This window comes from Amaranthus tricolor, chromosome 16, assembly GCF_026212465.1.
Source record: "Amaranthus tricolor cultivar Red isolate AtriRed21 chromosome 16, ASM2621246v1, whole genome shotgun sequence".
NCBI classification, from domain to species: domain Eukaryota; kingdom Viridiplantae; phylum Streptophyta; class Magnoliopsida; order Caryophyllales; family Amaranthaceae; genus Amaranthus; species Amaranthus tricolor.
This window is the reverse complement of record NC_080062.1, coordinates 20,417,064-20,423,679: the sequence shown is the minus strand read 5'-3', so window position 1 is coordinate 20,423,679 and position 6,616 is coordinate 20,417,064.

Below are 6,616 nucleotides of genomic sequence, written 5' to 3'. Positions count from 1 at the left end.
GTAACGTTTTTAAGCTTTTTAAAGCTTTTTTAGCACAATCTCACATAAAGTAGTTTAAACTAGGTTTGGTTGGAATAAAACATGGTACGCCGCACTATTTGGTGTATATTATTCTTTTGAAATGGTAAGAATTTAAAACAATAGTCATTTGCTTGAAATTACGTGCTACTTTGCGTTTTTAAGGTTTTTTAAGCTATTGTCACACTTTCTCGCATAAAGTAGTTCGAACTTTGTTTGGCGTGAAAGTTGGCACACATCATTATTTGGTATATATTGTTGTGTTGAAATGGTTAGTATTGATAACAATAATCATATGCTTCAAATTACGTGATAAGTTGCGTTTTTAAGGTTTTTAAAGCTTTTTTAGCACGTTCTCCAATAAAGTAGTTCAAAGTTGGTTTGTTTGGAATGAAACTTGGCACACAATACTATTTGTCATATATTGTTTTATTGAAAAGGTTAGTATTAAAAAATAGTCATAGATGCTTGAAATTACGTGTTTAATTGCGTTTTTATAGTTTTTAAAGCGTTTTTGGCACTTTCTCGCGTAAAATAGTTTAAACTTCGATTGTTTGGCATGAAACTTGCGACACAATAGTATTTGGTATATATTATTATGTTCAAATAGTTACAATGTAAAACAACAGTCATATGCTTGAAATTACGTGCAAAGTTGCATTTTAAGGTTTTTTATTCGTTTTTGGCACTTTCTCGCATAAAGTCGTTCAAAATTGGTTTGTTTTGCATGAAACTTGGCACACAACACAATTTGGTGTATATTATTTTGTTAAAATGGTTAGAATTGACAACAATAATGATTTGCTTTAAATTACATAGTAAGTTGCGCATTTTACCATTTTTCAAACATATTTCCACTTTAATTTTATGAAGTATTTCAAACTAGAATGATTTAGCGTGAAACTTGACACACATTACTATTTGGAATTATATTATTGTGTTAAAATGGTTTGAAAACAATAGACATATGCTTGAAATTACGTGTTAAGTTGCATTTTTATCGTTTTTAAAGCATTTTTAGCACTTTCTTGCATAAAGTAGTTCAAACTTGGTATATTTGGCATGAAACTTGGCACACAACACTATTACGTAAATGTTATTGTGTTAAAATGGTTAGAATTGAAAACAATAGTCATATGCTTGAATTTACATGCTAAATTGCGTTTTACGATTTTTAAAGCGTTTTTGCACTTTGTCGCATGAAGTAGTTCAAAGTTGGTTTGTATGGCATGAAACTTGGCGCACAACAATATTTGGTATTTACTATCGTGTTGAAATGGTTAGAATTGAAAAAAATTGTCATATGCATAAAATTACGTGCTAAGTTGCGTTTTTATGGTTTTTAAAGCTTTTTTAGCCCTTTCTTGCATAAATAGTTCAAACTTGGTATATTTGGCATGAAACTTGGCACACAACACTATTACGTAAATGTTATAGTGTTAAAATGGTTAGAATTGAAAACAATAGTCAAAGGCTTGAAATTACATGCTAAATTGCGTTTTTACGATTTTTAAAGCGTTATTGCACTTTGTTGCATGAAGTAGTTCAAACTTGGTTTGTATGGCATGAAACTTGGCGCACAACAATATTTGGTATTTACTATCGTGTTGAAATGGTTAGAATTGAAAAAAATAGTCATATGCATAAAATTACGTGCTAAGTTGCGTTTTAAAGGTTTTTAGAGCTTTTTTAGCACTTTCTTGCATAAATAGTTCAAACTTGGTTTATTTGGCATGAAACTTAGCACACAACACTATGTGTTATATATTATTTTTTTGAAATGGATAGAATTACAAACAATAGTCATATACTTGATATTACGTGCCAAATTGCATTTTAATAGTTTTTAAGCATTTTTGGCACTTTTTCTCATCAAGTAGTTCAAAGTTGGTTAGTTTGGCATGAAACTTGGCACACCACACAATTTGGTATATATTATATTTTTGAAATAGTTATAATTGAAAATAATAGTCATATGCTTGAAATTACGTGCTAAGTAACGTTTTTAAGCTTTTTAAAGCTTTTTTAGCACAATCTCACATAAAGTAGTTTAAACTAGGTTTGGTTGGAATAAAACATGGCACGCCGCACTATTTGGTGTATATTATTCTTTTGAAATGGTAAGAATTTAAAACAATAGTCATTTGCTTGAAATTACGTGCTAATTTGCGTTTTTAAGGTTTTTTAAGCTATTGTCACACTTTCTCGCATAAAGTAGTTCGTTGTTTGGCGTGAAAGTTGGCACACATCATTATTTGGTATATATTATTGTGTTGAAATGGTTAGTATTGATAACAATAATCATATGCTTCAAATTACGTGATAAGTTGCGTTTTTAAGGTTTTTAAAGCTTTTTTAGCACGTTCTCCAATAAAGTAGTTCAAAGTTGGTTTGTTTGGAATGAAACTTGGCACACAATACTATTTGTTATATATTGTTGTATTGAAATGGTTAGTATTAAAAAATAGTCATAGATGCTTGAAATTACGTGTTTAATTGCGTTTTTATAGTTTTTAAAGCGTTTTTGGCACTTTCTCGCGTAAAATAGTTTAAACTTGGATTGTTTGGCATGAAACTTGCGACACAATAGTATTTAGTATATATTATTATGTTCAAATAGTTACAATGTAAAACAACAGTCATATGCTTGAAATTACGTGCAAAGTTGCATTTTAAGGTTTTTTATTCGTTTTTGGCACTTTCTCGCATAATGTCGTTCAAACTTGGATTGTTTTGCATGAAACTTGGCACACAATAAAATTTGGTGTATATCATTTTGTTAAAATGGTTAGAATTGACAACAATAATGATTTGCTTGAAATTACGTAGTAAGTTACGCATTTTACCATTTTTCAAACATATTTCCACTTTATCGAATGAAGTAGTTCAAACTAGAATGATTTGGCGTGAAACTTGACACACATTACTATTTGGAATTATATTATTGTGTTAAAATGGTTTGAAAACAATAGTCATATGCTTGAAATTACGTGTTAAGTTGCATTTTTATCGTTTTTAAAGCGTTTTTAGCACTTTTTTGCATAAAGTAGTTCAAACTTGGTATATTTGGCATGAAACTTGGCACACAACACTATTACGTAAATGTTATTGTGTTAAAATGGTTAGAATTGAAAACAATAGTCATATGCTTGAATTTACATGCTAAATTGCGTTTTACGATTTTTAAAGCGTTTTTGCACTTTGTCGCATGAAGTAGTTCAAAGTTGGTTTGTATGGCATGAAACTTGGCGCACCACAATATTTGGTATTTACTATCGTGTTGAAATGGTTAGAATTGAAAAAAATTGTCATATGCATAAAATTACGTGCTAAGTTGCGTTTTAATGGTTTTTAAAGCTTTTTTAGCCCTTTCTTGCATAAATAGTTCAAACTTGGTATATTTGGCATGAAACTTGGCACACAACACTATTACGTAAATGTTATTGTGTTAAAATGGTTAGAATTTGTTAGACCTCTTGAGTTTTGATGATGACTACTGTTTATTTAAGCAAATATGTTTTTAGAGATTGTGTGCAGGTCGATATCCGATTAATTGTGATCGTTGATAGTACCTATGGCTTAGTTCAGGGGAATGCACGTGTCAAAAGGATTCAAGGGATGTTAGAAGAAGTATATCGCTTGGGATGTAAAATGGAGACAGCAGGTCTACTGTTCCTAAGTTGGATGTTCAAGCAAAACTGGATTCTGGAAACAGCGCACTGTTTCTGAACTGCTGTCAGCCTACGTTAACTGAAAATTCTGGTTATTATATTTTAATTATTATTTTTAGTTAATGTATTTAATAAAATTAATTTGTTGCAGTAGTAATTTATTAAAATTAATTGGCAAATCATTTTTCTTAAATAAAATGAATTAACGTCCTTATTTTCTAAGATCTTTTATTTTAGGATCTATTTTTAGTAAATATTGGATTTACTAAAAATAGAATTAGTGGTTGTTGAATGGGTCTTAGCTATCATTCTAAACCGTCTATATTCCTAAAAGTTAGCAAGTAATCATTCCCAATCAGTATAACCATTTCTATTTATAGCAAACACGTTCCAGCAATTAGTACTGGAACAGGAACAGCTGTTTGTAAAACTGCTGCCTTAAAGGGAACATAACCTATTATTAGGGAACAGCGGTTATTGCTAAATAACCGTGGGCTTGAATTGGTCAACTTTAAATGCCTATTTTTAAGATTAACCGTAGGAAGACTTGGTTATTAAAATCCACATTACTCCCATGATCTTTTTGATAATGGGATAATGGATTGGAATATTCCTTTTTATTAGGGACTTTAGCTCTATAAATAGTGGACTCGGTTATTCTTCAAAACTCGCCTTAGTATGAGCCATTAAATCATACGTAATTTTGGGAGAATTTTTACAAGAAAATTTTGTTTTTAAAATGCCAATTAATTTATAATATTTTCTTGTGCAACTCATTGATTTTATTTTTAGAGAATTTTTATCCTTTATAAGGGTTTTTGAGAGAATTTGTAATTAGACTCGGGTGAGTCTAAGGGGGAAATTAGATAGCTTTTAATGAAGCTAGAGAAGAGATTAGCTTTGAGTAAAGCTAAGGAGAAAGCTTCTAGTGAAGCTAGTGGTGAGAATTAGCTTTTAGTGAAGCTAAGTTTGTTGCTTTGAGTGAAGCAATTTAAGAGAGAAGAGTTGGCCTAGTTGATGCGCTTCGAGTGAAGTAAGATGTTTAATGTAATTGTAACGAGTTGCCTTAAACATAGTGGAGAATTTAGAAATCCCGTGGGGTCGTGGTTTTTCCTTCTATTTAGGCCTAGAAGGTTTCCACGTAAAAATCGTTTGTCTCTTTTAATTATTTCGCTCTAAGTTTAAGCTTTATTTATTTTATTCAATTCCGCAAAAACAGGGCAAAAACGCTTAAACTAGTAACAACAACAATTCACCCCCCCTCTTGTTGCTGTTCCCGTTCCTAATTGAGTCTACAATTGGTATCAGAGCCCTGTTCCCAGAAGATCAGGAAACCCTGAGGGCAGATTCTGGTGTTCCCGAAAAATGTCAATTATGAACGAGCGAATGGAAGAAGGGTATTCAACTCAAAGACCGCCAATGTTCGATGGAAAATTCTATACATACTGGAAGAATAGGATGGAGATCTTTATCAAAGCGGAAAATTATCAAGTTTGGAGAGTAATCGAAATTGGAGATTTTGAGGTAACCACTACTAACTCCAACAATGAAATTGTTCTCAAACCCGCAACAGGTATATATTTCTAACTCATTTTATTTTCATCCATCCAAATTTAGTAAAAATAAATTAATAGAGTTGCTAAAGGAGACACAAATTAAACTTGAAAATTGCAATGTTAACTGTCTCCAATTAGAAAAGGAACTCAAGGTAAGCAAAGACCATGTCTCCTATATAAACACCTTTAGATACGATGTTCAAAACAGATTTTTCGGTTTGTTGGACCAAAATATAATTCTAAAGGAAAATATGGAGAGAATTAAAAAGAAAATGTTATTCTTAATATTGAGTTGTCGCAATAGAAATTATTAGGCTTGAATAAAGAATTGAATGATGCATCTACTAAAGATATGTGCAATGATTTTCAAAATTTAAAGTTGAATCTAGAACCTAACCGTAACAATAATGATAAACTTGAATTAAATTCAAGAGAAAAAGGAAAATCAAAATTACTCCCAAATGGATTCAAGATGCCAAAAGTAAAAATTCAAAAGGCCTAAATTACTTTAAGAATAACAAGAAGAAAAAGGCTTACGTTGATCTCCCTAGAGACAAAATCTGTTTCTTCTGTGGAGGAACTGGCCATCTGAAGGACCAGTGAACCAAAAGGGAACAGTACACTGTCTCCAACAGAAATAATGTCGATAACGTTTGGACGAAGAAAGCAGATTCTTGTAAAATCGACAAGGAACCCAAGACAGCATGGATTCCTGTAGCTAACAATTATTTCATTCAGGTTCAAGTGAGGGGGAACAACTCATGGTATCTCGACAGTGGGTGTTCCAAGCACATGACAGGTGACAAATCTAAATTTCTCTCACTTGAAGCCTATGATGGGGGAACAGTAACCTTCGGTGACAACATGAAGGGTGAGATAATCGCCAAAGGAAAGGTTGGAAGGTCTAGTTCCCATGCCATTGATAATGTATTTTTAGTCGAGAATTTAAAACACAATTTGTTAAGTATTTCACAATTTTGCGACAAAGGTAACTCTGTTAAGTTTACTTCTGAAAAATGCATAATTTCTAGGAACAGTACAGGAGACCCTGTGCTGGAGGGAATCAGAAAAGGGAACACCTATGTGGTGGACCTGGACACTGTTCCCAGAAACAGTCTAACGTGTTTAAGTGTTATTGAAGAAGACCCACTTCTTTGGCACAAGCGTCTAGGTCATGCTAGTTATTCATTGATTAACACTTTAAGATCAAAAGACCTAGTAAGAGGATTACCTGCAATAAAATTCCTTAAAAATGAAGTTTGTGATCCTTGTGCTAAAGGAAAACAAGTGCGGTCATCCTTTAAATCAAAGAACGGTGTGACTACCACTAGACCATTAGAATTAATTCATATGGATTTATGTGGACCAATG